Genomic DNA, 18500 nt, shown 5'->3' on the forward strand with positions numbered 1-18500 from the left:
CCCTCCCTGTTTGATTAGGAGTGTCACATTTGCAGCCTTCTAATACTCTGGTGCTTCTCCAGAATCCGAGGATTTTGGAAAGTTGCCACCAATGCATCCTAGAATGCAAGCCATCAGGGACAATGGACTTATCTCCCTGTAGATTGATTGATTAATTTGTCTAATTACTGCTTCTTTAGGGAAGGTGATGGTATTTACTTTCTCCCCTGTATTCTTTAGTATTGTTAGGAAGTTTAAAGTTTCCTCTACCACGAAGACTGATATAAAATTTCAGTGTAACTCATCTATCATTTCCTTGTTCCTCATATCCATCTCCCTAAATACATTTTCTAAGCGCCCTTGTTCTTCCTTTTTCTGTATTTGAAGAGGCTCTTATTGTCAGTTTTTGAATTATCTTTATAGTCCTGTTTTGCTGGATTCTGAATTTATCCCAGTCTTCAGGACCAGCACTAACTTTGGCCTCTTTATATGCTTTTTCTTTCAATTTAATACTCTTCTTAATTCCCTTGGTTAGGCATGGCAATTTAGAATCTTTCTATCATGTGGAGACGTGCTTTTCTGAGAATCATGAATAACCTCCTTGCATACCTGCCACTTCTTATTGTCATTCCTGCCAATCTAACTGCCCAGTTCACTTTAGCTAACTGTAGCCTAATTTCATTATAATTTCCTTCATTTGAGTCAAATACAGTTGTTTCTAACCCAGATTTCTCACTCTCAAACTGAATGTTAAATTCATCATGTTATGATCACTACTTCTTAGGGAATCTTTTACCCTGAAGTCATTTGTTATACCTGCCTCATTACTCATTAGCAGATCCAAGATAGCCTGCTCCCTGTTTGGATGGTTTCATGACACATTGTTGTAGGAAACTATCCCTATTGTACTCTAAGAACTTGTTGCTATGGCTAACCTTTCTAATTTGATTAACGCAATCAACATGAAAATTAAACTGACAAAAAATTTTTACTCTCTTGTTTTTAAAGCAATCCTATTATTTGTTGATTTTTTTTTGGCCTTTCTTACAGCAAGCCTACTGTTGGGGGTCTGCACGTTACTTCCACCGTGCCCTGCTTCCATTTGCTACTTTTTAACCTCTGCTCAAATGGACTCTACATCATCTAAGTCTACATCATCTAAGCCCACATCATCTTTCATAACTGTTCTCATTTCATCTGTTATCAATAGTGCTACCATCCTTCTATCCTTTCTGTCTCTGTGAAAGGCTAAATATCCCTGAATGTTAAGTTTCCAGTTTTGATCTCCTTGTAACTGTCTGAGATCATTGCTAAGGTCAAATGATGACAGTGAAACCATCAAAAAACTCACCTGGTTCACAATGTCCTTGAGGGAAGGAAATCTGCCATCCTCGGCGGGTCTGTCTACATGTGACTCCAGAGCCATAGCAATGTGGTTGACTTTTAACTGCCTTCTGGGCAATTAGGTCCGGGCAATAAATGCTAGCCTAGCCAAAGATGCCTACATCGCGTGAGTAAATTTAAAACAATCATGTCCATTCACCTCAATTTGCATCAACAGTTCACCTACTTTGTTCTGAAAGCTTCTTGTGTTAAGATATAAAGCCTTCAGTATATTCTGTTCTTGCATTTCCCTACACTTTTATAGTTCCTCCATACAATATGACATTCACACATGCGTTTTTTATTTTCTGGTAATAATCAGCCTATCACTAACCTGTAATCTTGCCTTTTGATTTTCTAATTCCCCGTGCAACCAGATCCACTCCCCGCTTCCCCCACCGTTAATTTGGCCCAATCAGGGAGCTCTGGCTGGCATAAAGGAACAAGAGTGTCAAACATCCTGTTCACTCTGAGAACTGACTCTGAGGAAGCTGGACCAGTGTCAAGGACTCCCCAACATGTGAGTTGGTGACAGGATGCTAGCCTCTGTTGAGTTTTGTCAGGAGGCATTTCTGAGAAGATACACTGGTTTGTTTGTAGAAATGAGAGGTTTGTCTTATGAAGAGAGATTGAGAGTTTAGAAGAATGAGAGGAGTTTCAATTCAAGTACATAACATGCTGAAGGGGATTGACATAACAGATGTATAAAGGATGTTTCCTCTTGTGGGGCAATCTAGAGCGATAGGTTGTAGCTTTAGGCTAAGGGGTAGAGGATTTAAAGCAGAATTGAGGAGAAATTACTTCTCTCAAAGGGTCATGAATCTGTGAAATTCTCAAACCCAGAATGCAATTGATACTGGGATAGTCAGTAAATTTAAGGAGGCGATTAGATTTTTAATTAGTAATGGGTTGAAAGGTTATGGAGGACGGGCTGGAAAGTGGAGTTGCATCTAAGATGAGATCACTCTTGCTGGATGAGCCCTCCAAGATATCCTCTCTTAGTGCAGCTGTAACATTCTCCTTAATTAGTAATGCCCCTTTTACATCGCTATCATGACTGTAACATTAAACCCTGGAAAGTTGAGCTGTTCCCCTTCTCTCAACCAAATTTCTATCATGGCTCCAACGTCATAGTTCCATGTACTAATCCATGCTGTAAGTTTACCTGACTTACCTCTGATACTTGTTGTGTCAAAATAAATACACTTTACACAGCCAGGCCTGCCATGTTCATTTGGCTCGACTTCATTAATCTTTGTAAAATCATGTGCTTTTTCCTGTAATTTGATTCCTTCCTTAAATTACAAACATACAAATTAGGTGCAGGGGTAGGCCACTTGATCCTTCAAGCCTGTCTGTTAAGATTATGGCCAATCTATTTGTAATCCAAATTGCTCAATCTGATCTATCCCTGGATAACCTTTGATGCCCCTGATGAACAGAAATGAATTGACCTATGCCATTAAAACATTCAGTGACTCTGCCTCCACCGTGTTGTGAGGCAGAGTTCCAAAGACGCACAGCCCTCAGAACAAAAAAAATCCCCTCATCTCCTTTGTAACAGTACAACTGTTTTCTAAACAGGACAAGACTTTGGAAATCTGATGCGCAAAAGGACGAGTGTCCTGGTTCAGGATTCTCTTAAGGTTAACATGCAGATTCAGTTGGCAGTTAGGAAGCTAAGTGCAGTGTTGGCATTCATTTCAAGACAGCTAGAAAACAGTAGCAGACATGTACTCCCATGGCTGTATAATATTGTGTACTGTTGTGAGCAGTTTTGGACCCTGTCTCTCAGGAAAGATGTGCTGGTGTTGGAGAGTTCCGAAGAATGAATCCCGAGGCTCAGGAATGGTTGAGGACTCTTTACTTAATGGAGTTTAGAAGGATGTTGGGGAATTTGATTGAAACTTACAGGATAATGACAGGCCTGGATAGAGTGATTGTGGAGAAGATGTTTCCACTAGTCGAAGAGACTAGGACCCGGGGGCACAGCTCCAGAGTGGAGGGACAACCCTTTTAGATCTGAGATGAAGAGGAATTTATTCAGCCAGAGTGATGACTGTGGAACGAATTGCTAAGAGGGCTGTGGAGGCCAAGTCATTGAGTGTATTTAAGATAGGGATAGGTAGATTCTTGATTAGTAAGAAGATCGAGGGTTATGGGGAGAAGGCAGCAGAATGGGTTGAGAAACATATCAGCCATGATTGAATGGCGGAGCAGACTCTATGGGCTGAATGACCTAATTCTGTTCCTACATCTTGTGGTCTAACCTCTAATTTTATAACCATGCCATCTAGTTCTCAGCTAACTCAATATAGGAAACATTCTTTCAGTATTGTCCTTGTCAAGACCTCAAAGTCAGCCTTCAATTTTCTGACCCCTAAGAAATGAGCCCAGCCTATCCAGTCTTTCCTCACAAGATAACCTGCACATTCCAGGTATTAATCTGATAAATATTCTTCTGAAATAAGGAGACCTGTATGCAGTATTTGAGATACACTGTCATCAATGCCTTTTTAACTGAAACATAACATCCTTACTCGTATGATAATAAAATGTGAGGCTGGATGAACACAGCAGGCCCAGCCGCATCTCAGGAGCACAAAAGCTGACGTTTCGGGCCTAGACCCTTCATCAGAGAGGGGGATGGGGTGAGGGTTCTGGAATAAATAGGGAGAGAGGGGGAGGCGGACCGAAGATGGAGAGAAAAGAAGTTAGGTGGGGAGGAGGGTATAGGTGGGGAGGTAGGGAGGGGATAGGTCAGTCCAGGGAAGACGGACAGGTCAAGCCCACCTCCTTGACCTGTCCGTCTTCCCTGGACTGACCTATCCCCTCCCTACCTCCCCACCTATACCCTCCTCCCCACCTATCTTCTTTTCTCTCCATCTTCGGTCCGCCTCCCCCTCTCTCCCTATTTATTCCAGAACCCTCACCCCATCCCCCTCTCTGATGAAGGGTCTAGGCCCGAAACGTCAGCTTTTGTGCTCCTGAGATGCTGCTTGGCCTGCTGTGTTCATCCAGCCTCACATTTTATTATCTTGGATTCTCCAGCATCTGCAGTTCCCATTTTCACTGATACATCCTTACTCGTATGCTCAGTTCTTCTCATAGTAGGGCCTAATATTTCACCAGCCTTACCTGATTTATGTACTGTACCTGCATATTAACTAGATGTGACTCACTAGAATGTTGCACGAGAACACCTTCTGCACCTTAGAATTCTGCAGTCATTCACCATTTAATACCCTGCTTTATTTTATTCTTTCTGCCAACGTGTAAAATTGCATGTTTTCCAGCGTTACATTTCATCTGCCAGATTCTTTGGTTAACGGTAGGTGGTGGGTTTGGAATTTTCCTTTACAATAGGAACATCCTTGTTCTCTGTATTCTGAAATAACCCTATGAATATCTGCAATTGCTTCTGAACTGAGATAACCAGGTGTAGAGCTGGATGAACACAGCAGGCCAAGTAGCATCAGAGGAGCAGGAAAGCAGATGTTTCAGGTACTTCCATACTGGATGTTTTCTAGGCCATTTCTGCTAGCTCGGCTTTCATGCCCACACATGCCCCTTCTTCATGTTTAAATACCTGCCTTAGACCCACTCCTTTCTCTTTCAAACCAAACATAAAATTCGAACATATCATGATCACTGTTACCCAAGTCTACTGTTGCTATGAAGTCATTTATTAACCCTTTCACATTGCACAGTATCAAATCTTACCATAACTTGGGATCTGGGTGGTTACAGAATGTACTGCAGTAAGAAACGATCTCAAAAACACTTGTCAAAATTTGAATCAAAGTTGCTATTACCTACCAGATTTTTGCAATTTATATATGTAGTTCATGTATTACTTTTCCTTTACACGAGGACATAATATTTGTTTGTGCATGTTTCTTTCTACATTGTGATTACTGTTTGCTGACTTAAAGATCACTCCCACTCATGATTTACATCCCCTATTATTCCTCACTTGGCCCCAAATAGATTCTATATTGTGGTCTCTTGAACTAAGATCATTTCTAAGTATTGCATCAATACCAACATGAATTAGAAGTGCTACTATGCAACTATTACCTATCATCCTATTCTTCTTGAATGTCTTTTATACCTCAGTATTCAAAACTCAATTCTTGTCATCCTGAAATCATAGCTCTGTCATGGCCATTAGATCATATTTATTTACTTTGATATACATTATCAGTTCATTAACTTTGTTAAGAATGGTAGATGCATTCAGATACAGAGCCTTTTGTTTTTATTTTCTTTAATTTTGTAGCGTCTGGTCTTGACTGTTGATTTTCCTGAAGGGGTGGCAATGGCCTGGTGGTATTATCGCTAGATTATTAATCCAGAAACTCAGTTAATGTCCAGGGAGCAAGATTTGAATCTCACCATGGCAAAATGAGATCAGTGTCTGGAATTAAGACTGTAATGATGACCGTGACAATCTAATGAGACCATAACTGATTGTCAGAAAAACCCATCTGGTTCACTAATGTCCTTTTGGGAAGCAAACAATTTTCCTCACTTGGTCAGGCTTACAAGTGACTCCAGAATAGCAGGAATGTGATTGACACTCAACTCTCAATGTGATTGTCCTCTGAATTGACCTTATAAGCCACTCAGTTTTAGCAGTTACCACAAAGTTGTAACAAAGAAATGAAACTGGACGAGCCAACTGACATCTGCCTAGGCACCAGAAACAACAACAGCAAATACAGCCCTTGCAGAATCCTCCTTCCTAACATTTGGTGTCTAGTGCCAAAATTCTTTGGTGAGGTGAAAGTAGTAGCCCTTGACATCAGGCTGCATTCGACAGAGTGTGGCATCAAGGAGCCCTAGCAAAACTGGAATCTGAGTATCGGGGGCAAACTGTCTGGTGGTTAGAGTCATATCTGACACGTAGGAAGATGATTGTGTACTTTTGAGTTCAATCATCTCAGCTCTAGGACATATCTGCAGGAGTTTCTCAGGTAGTGTCCTTGGCCTAACCATCTTCAGCTGTCGGAGATAGTAGGAACTGCAGATGCTGGAGAATCTGAGATAACAACAAGGTGTAGAGCTGGATGAACACAGCAAGTCAAGCAGCATCAGAGGAGCAGGGATGCTGACGTTTCGGGTCCAGACCTGAATCATTTCCGAAGAAGGGTTTAGGCCCAAAACGTCAGCTTTCCTGCTGCTTTGCCGGCTGTGTTCATCCAGCACTTCGCCTTGTTATCTCATCTTCAGCTGCTTCATTAATGACCTTCCCTCCATCATAAGGTCAGGAATGGGGATATTTGCTGATAATTGCACAATGTTCAGCACCACTCATGACTGCTCAGATACTGAAGCAATCCATGTTCAAATGCAATGAGATGTGGACAATATGCAGGCTTGTGCTGACAAATGGCAAGTGACATTCGCTTCACACAAATGCAAGGCAATGACCTTGACATTCCCCTTGACATTCAATAGTGTTACCATCACTGAATCCCCCACTAACGGTATCCTGGGGGTTATCATTGACTAGAAACTTAACTGACTCATCACATAAACACAGTGGCTACAAGAGCAGATCAGAAGCTAGGAATACTGTGGCAAGTAACTCCTCTCCTGACTTTCAAAGCCTGTCCACCATCTACAAGGCACAAGTCAGGAATGTGATTGTTTACTCCCCACTTTCCTGGATGAGTGCAGTCCCAACAACACTCAAGAAGCTTGACGCCATCCAGGACAAAGCAGCCTGCTTGATTGGGACTACATCCACAAGCATCCACTCCCTCCACCACCAACACTCAATAGCAGCTGTGTGTACTACCTACAAGATGCAGTGCAGAAATTCACCAAAGATCCGCAGACAGCACCTTCCAAACCCAAGATCATTTCCATCTAGAAGGACAAGGGCAGCAGATATATGGGAATACCACCACCTTCAAGTTCCAACCTCCAAGCCACTTACCATCCTGACTTGGAAATGTATTGCTGTTCCTTCACTGTGGCTGGGTAAAAATCCTGGAATTCCCTACCTAATAGTATTGTGGGTCAACCTACAGCTGGTGGACTGCAGTGGTTCAAGAAAGCAACTCACCACTAACTTTTCAAGGGCAACTAGGGATGGGCATGAAATCCTGGCCAGCCACCGACACCCACATCCCACAAACGAATATGAAAAAAAATTGGCAGAGCCATCTCAGACTAATTAAGCAGCAGCCTGACATGGCCATACTCATACTCATGTACTCATACTCATGTAGTCATACTTTACCATGTGCCTGACTCAAATATCACCATTCCTGGATATATCCTGTCCTACCAGCGAAACAAACTCAGCAGAGGAGGCAGCACAGTACTCTACAATGAGGAGGGAGTTGTATTGATGACTTATGGCATTGGGTCAGAGATGTGCAAGGAAATCTCCTGCTGATTACCATGTACCATCAAACCTAAGCTGATGAATCAGCACTCCTCCATGTTGAAGAACACTTAGAGGAATCATTGAGGGTAGCAAGAGCACAGAATATACTCTGGGCAGAGGAATTTCAATGTCCACCACCAAGGGTGGCTTGGCAGCAACACTATTGATTGAGCTGGTCAGAACCTAAAGTCATAGCTGCTGGAGTTGGTCTATGATGGTAGTAAGTGAGAGGGAAAAGTATACTTGATCTTCACCTCACCAACCTGCCTGCTGCAGGTGCATCTGTCCATGACAGTTTGGATGAGAGTGACTACTGCATAGTCTTTGTGGAGATGATGTACCATTGATAATACCGTACTCCATCTTGTGGGCCACTATCAATGAGAGAGAGATTTCTAACAGATATAGCAACTTAAGACTGGGCATCCGTAAGGTACTGTGCACCATTCACAGCAGCACAGAGCATAAGCATATCTGCTATTACACTCAAACCGGGAGATCAACCGTGGTTCACTGGAGATGCTGAAGGGCAATGCTAAGGGATGCCAATCATCCCTAAAAATGAGCTGTCAATCTGGTGAAGCTACCACACAGCACTTCTTCCATGTTAAATAGCATAAGCAACAAGTCATAGGGCTAAGCAATTGCACAGCAACAATCGGATCTAAACTCTATAGTCCTGCCACATCCAGTCGCAAATGGTAATGGACAATTAAACAATTCACTGGAAGAGGAGACACTGCAATTATCCTCATTCTTAATGGAGCCTAAATATCAGTGCAAAAAATTAGGCTCAAGTGTTTTCAACAGTTTTCAGCCAATGTTAGAGATGCCAGTCTTCAGCCAATTTGACTCAGCCCATATGACATTAAGAAACGATTAGAAGCACTGGATACTGCAAAGGCTATAGGCCCTGTCAACATTCCGACAATAGTACTGAAAACATGTACTCCAGAACTTGTTGCATCTCCAGCCATGCTATTCCAATAGAACGACAACACTGACATCTACCCAGCAATGTGGAAAATTGATCAAAAGATAAGGTGTAGAGCTGGATGAACGCAGTAGGCCAAGCAGCAAGGGTCTAGGCCTGAAACGTCAGCCTTCCTGCTCCTCTCCTGCTGCTTGGTCTGCTATGTTCACCTAGCTGTACACCTTGTTATCTCAGATTCTTCAGTATCTGCAGTTCCTACTATCTCTGGAAAATTGATCAGTCTTCTTCAGAGTGAACCTATGGAAGGCGAATGGCCCAGATATAGTCTCTGGCCATGCGTTCAGCTCCTGTGCGGACCAGCTGGTGGCCGTATTCAGAAACATCTCTAACCTCTTTACTACAATCTGAAGTCCCCACCTACTTCAAGAAGACCAACTTTATCCCGGTGCCAAAGTAAAATAATACAACACTCTTCAATGACTACTGCTGGTGACTCTGCCATAACTATGAAGTGCTTCGAGAGGTTAGTCGTAATTCACATCAACACCAGTCTACCAAATTGCCTCGATCCGTTGCAATTGCCTACTGGCTCAACAAGTCCACAGCATACGCCATTCCCCTGGCCCTACACTCACTCCTGCAGCATCTGGATAACAAGGATACCTACATCAGGCTCCTACTTATTGACTACAGTTCTGCCTTCAGCATTATAATTCCAAATAAACTCATATCTAAACTCTGAGAGCTAGATCTTGGTTCCCCCCGCCCCCCCCCCCCAACCCCTGGAACTGGATCCTCGACAAGGCCGTGCACTCAGCCTCCTACTGTACTCCTTGTACACTCTCAACTGTGTCCATAAATTCCACCCCAACTCCATTCACCGGTTTGCTGACAACACCACTGTTACAGGTTGGATTTCAAACAATGATGAGACAGAATACAGGAAAGAAATTGAGTTCTTGGAGGCATGGTGTAAAGATAGCAATCTCTCCCTTAATGTCAGCCAAACAAGGAGCTGGTCATTGACTTCACAAGCAGAGTGGATGGTATGCCCCATCTGCATCAATGGTGCTGAGGGAAGGTGGTCCTGGGAGTGATGATCACCAACAGTCTGCCCTTGTCCGTCCATATTGATGTGACAGTCAAGCAAGTGCTAATGAAATTTGGCATGTCCAAAAGGATTCCTACCAATTTTTACAGATACACCATTGTAAGCATCCTATCTGAATGCATCACAGCGTAGTTTGGCATCTGGTTTTCTCATGTCGGCAAAAAACTACAGAGTCATGAACACAACTCAGTCCATTATGCAAACCATCCATGGACTCCACTACATTTGTTATTGCCTCAGGAAAGCAATCAACATAACCAAAGTCCGCTCTTCTACCTGCTTCTGTTGGGCAGAAGATATAAAAGTTTGAAAAACATATATGAATAGATTCAAAGATTCATCAGAAAAAGGGTCTTGGCCCGAAACGTCAGCTTTTGTGCTCCTAAGATGCTGCTTGGCCTGCTGTGTTCATCCAGCTCCACACTTCGTTATCTCGGATTCTCCAGCATCTGCAGTTCCCATTATCTATGAATAGATTCAAAGACAGCTTCTTGTCTGCTGTGATCAGACTTCTTAACTGACCTCTCCAATGTCAATTCCGTTCCCTCTTTCTGTGCACCTTCTTTGCTGTTGCAACACTATATTCTGCACTCTTGTTAGGGTACGATCTGCCTGTATAGCACACAAAACAACACTTTTCACAGTATATCAGTAATCATTTCAAGGTTTGTCCTGTGCACCAAATGAGGGACAAATCCAACCCAGCCAATTACTGTCCCACCAGTGTTCTCTTGATCATCAGTAATGTGATGGAAGGTATCATCAACTGTGCTATCAAGCAGCACCTGCTCAGCAACAACCTACTCAATGATGTCCAGTTTGAGTTCGACCAGGACCATTCAGCTCCTGGCCTCGTTACATGCTTGGTTCAAACATGGATAAGAGAACGGAATTCTAGAGCTGAGGTGAGAATGACAGCCCTTGACATCAAGTCTGCATTTGTCCGTGGATAACAAAATTGGAAACCATGGGAATCAGGGAAAAAAACTCACTGCTAGTTGGAGTCATACCTGGTAATTGGGAAGATGGTTGTGGTTATTGAACGTCAGTAATCTCAGTTCCAGGACATATCTGCAGGGTTCCTCAGAGCAGTGTCCTTGGCCCAAACATCCTCATCAATGACCTTCTGTTCATCAAAAGGTCAGAAGTGGGGCTATTTTTCAATGATTGCACAATGTCAGCACGATTCACAATGCCTCCGATACTGAAGCAATCCATGCTTAAATGCAGCAAGACCTGAACAATATTCAGGCTTGGGCTGAAAAGTGGTAAATAACATTTGCACTGCTCAAATACCAGGCAATAAGAGACCACAGATCACCCCTTTTAATTCACTTGGACTTGCCATAGTAATACAGTGCCTATAAGAGCAGGTCAGAGGCTAGGACTACTGCAGTGAGTAACTCACCTCCTGACTGCCCAAATCCTGTCTGCCATCTAAAAAACACAAGGCAGGAGTGTGATAGAATACTCCCCACTCGCTTGGATGTGGACTGCTCCAACAACACTTTTAAAAGGCTTGATACCATACAAGACAAAGTATCCACAAACACCTGCTTGCTCCATGACTGAAGCTAAGTAGCAGTAATATGCATGGCCTACAAGATGCACTGCAGAAATTCACTAATAATCCTTAGCAACTTTCAAACCTATGACCACTTAATCCAGTAGGACAAAGGCAGTATATGCATGGGAACACCACTACGTGCAAGCTGTTCTCCAAGCCACTTATCAACTTGACTCGAAATATATATCAGCTCTGGGTCAAAATCCTGGTAACCTTCCCTAACAGAATTTTTGGTCTACCTACAAACAGCGCATAGACTGCAGCAATTTGAGAGGACAGCTCACTACCACATTCTCAAGGGAAATTGTGGATGGCATTAAATAATAGCCTGGCCGTCAACACCCACCATCCTATGAGTGTACAAAATATTGTTTCTTTTTCTATTTTCCTGTTCTGCCATTTTCTGACCTTCATCTTCCATATTGGTATTTTGTTCTCCTGTCTTGATTCTACAGGTTTAATTTATTATGTTTACCTAGGTTTGATCTCTCAATTACCTTGTTCAGTTCAAAACGTTATCTTGTTCCCCAAGTTATGCAGCTTGCAAGAGTACGAAAATGGTTCTGCTATAAACTGCCCTAACATTTCAGATTTCACTTTACCGACTTATGATACCAGTGTTCCATGAACTGGAACCCACATCTCCCACACAAGTCTTTGAGCCAAGTATTCACTTCTGACAATAACCAGGTCGTTACCAACATCCAGAAACTGAACTGGACTAACGATATACAAATACTGGAGTTACAAAAGCAGGCCAAAAGCTGGGAATTGCGTACTGTGTAACTCAACTCCTGACTTCTCGAAACCGATTCACCATCTACAAGGCACCAGTCAGCATACCTTCCACTTGCCTGGATGAGTGCAGCTTCAGCAATACTTAAGAATCATGATGCCATCTAGAGCAAAGCTTGATTGATTTCTTGATTATTTGATTGCGTCGTATCCACCACTTTCATACTCATTCCCCTCACTACCAGTGCACAGTGGTGGCGGTGTGCAGCATCTACTAGATGTATTGCAGTAACTCACCAAGCCCCTCAACACCACCTTCCAATCATACAACCTCTATACCTGAATGGACAAAGGCAACAGATGCATTGGAGCGCCACCATCTGCAAGTACTTATTTAAACCACATGCTGTCATTTTATTAGAACTGTATTGTCATTCCTTCACTGTTACTGGTTCAAAATCCTGAATTCCCTTCCTACAGTCCTGTGGTTATGCCTACATGTAATGGATTGTAGTGGTTCAGGAAGGCATCTCGCCTCACCACCTTCTCAAGGGGAATTAGGAATGAGCAGTAAATGTTGGTTTGGCCAGTGATGCTACCTCCCTTGTAAGAATGGAAAACACTTGGAAGACTATCTGAAAATTAGGTGTTATGCACCTCAGTTTATAGGTTATTTGTTATTAAACAAGTTTTAATGAGCTTTTTTAATGTAGCCAGCTATCTTGATGTGTTTTAGGAAGAAACTATAAGGTACATTAATGTGCTTCTGGTGGGTTTGCTGTGTGATCTTGCTACAAACCATTTAGAACAATCTGCTTATTAATAACTGCTGACATAAAGCACAAATCATATCAAATGTGACTTTGAACTGTTATAAAAGTTACAGGAAGAGGCAGAACTTTGCATTCTTGGCTTTAGACTGTTCTTCAGTGAATGGAGACACAGTTTCGTTATTTGTGTCCCTGAGACTGACCCATATTTAACATGAAACAAATCTATGATTACTGGCTTTGTACATTAACAATGCTGTACTGATTAGTAATGAATGGTGGACCAGAGAGTCAGGTCAGTGACTGATAATGATCTGACAGCCTGCAGAGTATTGATGAGGGAGGAGCATTACTATGTCTCTAAACAGGGAATTCCATTGTGCAGCCACTTACTTGAATCCCATGATTTGTTTCCTGACCAGGTTCTTTAGTGCTCTGATGTGTCGCTCTCAGTATGAATAGTTCAGCAGAATTCACATTATGTCATAATCCATGTGAGTTAGAATTAAATAAAGCAAAAATTATGATAACTGGCTGTTGATTGTAGAAGTCTTTTGAGATTTGATCAGTTTGTGGATCCTTTTATGCATAGTACAATAGGTTTTGAGTCTTTATAAGTAGGATACTTGTGGGATTTTCTCAATAACTTCAAAGTTTAACTAGTATATAATTGAGTAATTTAGAGTTTGTGTTCCTGAGTGGATTCATGTGTTGATTTTTTTTTTGCTGTTTTTATTTCCCTTTATTGGTAGATATTAGGTATGAGTGATATCAGTTTCAGCTATGAAGTCCCTGTGCTTCGGTGGGCTGTTAAATTTGTTTAAGCTCACACATAGCTCAGTTAGGAATTAATGCCTTCAGCGTAGCAGTGGAAAAACAAACCGAAATCTGCATTTTTAAAATATGATTCCACATTCATTAGAATCTACAATATGCTATATTTTCCATGGTTAAAAAGAACAGCTTTTACAACTTCAGAAACTGAAAGTTTCTTGAAGAGCGGACTATAATGTCCAATATGCTGAGCTGTCAATATAAAATATTATAATGTAGCGATGAGTATTGACCCACGTTACGTGATAAATTCTAAATTCCTCTGTGCAGCCATTGGCTATATACCAAATTGCCTGTCACTACTTTTATGGCAGTAGATAGCACACCCTGCTCTTCTTGGAGAGGGAATTCATGGCATTAACATTTAAATCAGTGCAATTTAGATGGGATTTGGAAATCTGGCTGTGAAATTGAGTCTGGAGCAATAATGCTCTCTACTAAGTCTTTCAAGGAAGTCTTTGATTAGCTTCTGCCTTTTGCTAATCGTAGCCTCTCCTTTCCCTGCTATAATACTTCACCATCACTTAATCACTAAGTCCCTCAATAGCCTGTTTGTCCTCCTCCCACCACTGATCCGTCTCCCCTTCATTGCTTTATATTCCACAAGGCTTGATATGTATCTTACTCCCCATCTCATTCATATGGACTATACAAAGTGGCTTAGTGGTTAGTACTGCTGCCTCACTGTACCAGGGACCCAGATACAATTCCACTCTTGGGTGGCTGTGTGGAGTTTACACATTCTCCCCATGTCAGCGTGGGTTTCCTCTGGGTGCGCCAGGCTCCTTCCACAGCCCAATGGTGTGCAGGTTAGGCGGATTGGCTATGGGAAATGCAGGGTTACAGGGATAGGGTTGTGGGGGGGGAGGTGGGGTGGGGTGAGAAACCTGGGTGCGATGCTGTTCAGAGGGCCAGTGTGGACTAAGTGGGCTGTAGTGATTCTAAAGGCTCTTTTTCTAACTTGGAACTAGATTTGAATGGATAGCTGTGAATAGAATCTAAAACTGATTAATGATCACCTGCAATGAAATCAGCAGAACATCCGCATTCTATGCCTTGTTGGGTACATATCTGTTTTTGGCTTCTATGTAAATATTGACATGATTTATGTGATCAGTATGTAGTTTCAATTAATTGGATGCTGCAAATGATATCCCTCAGGACATGCAGTGGGCCAAAGCTTTTCACCATGTCTATAAATTGCCAGAAGTAGGTCTCACACAGTATTATTGAACAGTGGAACAGACGTGCAGAGTTTTAGAACATACATAGAACATAGAACATTACAGCACAGTACAGGCCCTTCGGCCCTCGATGTTGTGCCGACCTGTCATACCGATCTCAAGCCCATCTAACCTACACTATTCCATGTACGTCCACATGCTTGTCCAATGACGCCTTAAATGTACCTAAGGTTGGTGAATCTACTACCGTTGCAGGCAAAGCATTCCATTCCCTTACTACTCTCTGAGTAAAGAAATGACCTCTGACATCTGTTTTGTTCTGTATTCTTCTGTTAAGCTCACAATGCCAAGTGAAGTGGCACAGTGACATAATGTCTTCAGCTGTTTGTATTCTAAGCTGATCAATTTACATCATAAACTTGCATCCATTTTACCTTCTACTTTTTAAAAAAAACTTCAAACATATGTCTTTAACCAAACATTTGCTTCTTTTTTCTTTTTCCTTTCATTGAATGTATGCATCGATTGCAGGGCCAGCATTTGTAGCCCATCCCTAATTGTCCTTGAACTGAATGGCTTGCTAGGGATCATTTTAGAAGGTTAAGAGTCAGATACATTGCTACGAGTATGGCGTCATACGTAGGCCAGACCAAATAAGGATGGCCGATTTCCTGTGCTAAAGGATATTTGTGAGCCAGATGTGTTTTTTCAGCAATGGATGGTAGCTTAGTGGTCATGAATTTTCAATTTTGAAATAGCTTGATTGAGTTCAGATTGAGTTTAAGTTCAGCCAGTTGCCATGGAATTAGCTTTAGCCTGGGCCTGTGGGTTGTTGTTCTGTAACATTACTTCAACACCACTGTCTCCCTCTGCTACCACTGCCACTGTCTGCCTCCTTATGTGGCTTGATGTCAAACTTTATTTTTTAACATTACCATGAAGCACCTTGCAACATTTTACTCTCATAAATATGTTATGTTAATGCAAATTTGTTCTCCTAGATAAGAGCAAAAGTTACAAAGAGGCTTTGAGAGATTGACTCCTCAAAACCTGTCCACCTTCTACAAGGCACATGTCAGGAGGGTGATGGAATACTCCCCACTTTCCTGGATGATGCATTCCTAACAACACTCAAGAAGCTTGACGCCATCCAGGACAAAGCAGCCTGCTTGATTGGGACTGCATCCACTCCCTCCACCACCGACACTCAGTAGCAGCCGTGTGTACTACCTACAAGATGCACTGCAGAAATTCACCAAAGATCCTCAAACAGCACCTTCTAAATCCACGACCACTTCTATCTAGAAGGACAAGGGCAACAGATATATGGGAACACTACTACCTTCAAGTTCCCCTCCAAGTCACTCACCATCCTTACTCTGAACTGTATTGCTATTCCTTCACTGTTGCTGGGTCAAAGTCCTGGAATTCCCCTCCTAATAGTATTGTCAGTTAACCCACAGCAGGAGGAAAGCAGCGGTTCAAGAAGGCAGCTCACCACCACCTTCTCAAGAGCAACTAGGAATGGGCAAGAAATGCTGACCAGTCAACGATGCTCACATGCCACAAAATGAATATGAAAAAAAAAATGAGCAAAACTGGCAGATGGAGTTCAAAGTGGAAAAGTGTGCAGTTGTTTTTTTTGGACCTCAAAATGAAAGATCAAAACATTTGTTAAATTGCAAAAAACTAAGAACTATGAATGAACTTAAGCTATATATAGGGATAATGCAGAAGTCAATATAAGTGAATCAACGGCAACAATTTATGAAGTAACTAATGTAATAAAACACTGAAAGGTGTTTTGCAGGGTTGTTATGGAACTAAATATGACACAAATCCATGAGATACATTAATTGACCAAAAGATGGGTGAGAAAGATTGGTTTCCAGAAGTACTTTAAAGGTGGAAAGTGAATTAAAATGGCAGGGAGGTTTATAGCACAGCCATGCCTATTAGACTGATTAAAATTAGAGTCAAATTTCTGCTGAGACAACATTTGGAGAACTGTGCTCCGTTATGGACACGACACCTCAGGAAGAAAGTGCAGTACAGTATCACTGGAATGATACCTGACTTAAAGGTCTGCATAGATTAGGCTTGCATTCTCTTGAGTATAAAAGATTACTGGGTGATCTAATTGAAGTTTTTAAGATGATTACAGAATTGTTAGGTCAGATTGAGTGAAACTATTTCATCTTTGAGAGATTCCAGAGGAAGACAGCATAACCTTAAATTTAGGCCATTCTGTAATAATGCCGGGAAGCTATTTTTCACATCAAAGGTAGTGGAAATCCAGAAAATTCTCTTGAGTGGCTAAATCCAAAGAGTTGTTGTGAGTGGCTGAATAGATTGATAGTTTTTGCTTAATAAAAATCTATGGAACCAAAGTGGGTGGTTAGAGTTAAGACCTGGATTAGCCGTGATTAAACTGAATAGTAATACAGGCTGGACAGACTCTATTCCTGTGATAAGGTTAAGATTTAATCCTAATAATTCTTTTCCAGTCATGTTCCATTATTTCCAATGCTTTTCACCAATTTTTATTACTTCATTTTTGGGCCTTTTGTAAAACTAAATAATAACAAAATGCTGGAGAAGCTCAGCAACATCTGTGGAAAGGGAGAGGATATAAGTCATATTCAATTCCTTATGTTTTTCTCTCCACACCTGCTGAGTAGTTCTGGCACTTTGTTTTTATTTTGGATTTTCAGCATCTGCAATATTTTGGCCAGCAACTAGGGAAAGTTAACTAAAATTCTGTTTCTATTGTTCCAGTTTTAAAAAAAATGCTAGCTATATTGCTGGGCTCAGAGCAGACTGCTTGCTCAACACCTGTGAAGAGAAACGGCGTTAATGATTTGAGTCCAATATAACTTCTTCAGAACTCAAACATGGAAGAAATTGCTACGGGCTTTAATGTGGAAATTGATGTTATTGTCTGCTGGTGATATTGTGAAAGATCATGGAGAAAGATGATTGAAAAAAGGAATTTTTGAAGCAAAAACAAATAATGCTACAGCTCACTAGTGGAAATCAAGTCCCACTGTTCTGAGTCATCATAGAAGTTAAAAGTTCTATCAAAGTTTAGAAAATCCCCAGTTTACCTGTTGGGCAGATTAATAGAAAACACAGACTAGGTTTCTATACTTAACAAGAACATTACAAGTGAAGATATTTTAACCACAGGTAAACAACAATAGCTGTTGACGTACCACTCAACTAATTAGACTCTAACCCCCTTCTAAAACTCCTCTGTATACTCAAACAGACCAAAAAAGTTAGTGGTTTGGTTTGAGGCAAGAAAATGCAGCAGAACAGTTCAGTAGCACCAGTTCTCAGGATTTGGTGGAGTGTTCCTTTTGTTTCCCAAGCCCTTCAGTTCGCTGATCTTTTCCTTCAAACCCTCTCACTTCTTCACAGAAGGCACAGACTGATTGATTGGTTTACGAATTATAAAATCTGTGATTTTCTTGTGGAAAGCAACAGCTAACAGCAAATGATGGGAGACAAGAAACTGACTTTTGTCAGGCCATAGGTGTTTTTGTGGAGAAAGAGACACGCACGTGTTTTATCCTTCATCAGAACTACAAGGTCTCT

General features: G+C 41.6%; 1 protein-coding gene across 1 annotated transcript in view; it reads left to right on the forward strand.

Annotated features, from left to right (window-relative positions):
* sh3pxd2aa (SH3 and PX domains 2Aa) overlaps nucleotides 1-18500 on the forward strand; it is a 293361-nt gene that overhangs the window by 79662 nt on the left and 195199 nt on the right. The window lies entirely within an intron of this gene.

This window comes from Stegostoma tigrinum, chromosome 20 (genome assembly GCF_030684315.1).
Source record: "Stegostoma tigrinum isolate sSteTig4 chromosome 20, sSteTig4.hap1, whole genome shotgun sequence".
NCBI classification, from domain to species: Eukaryota; Metazoa; Chordata; class Chondrichthyes; order Orectolobiformes; family Stegostomatidae; genus Stegostoma; species Stegostoma tigrinum.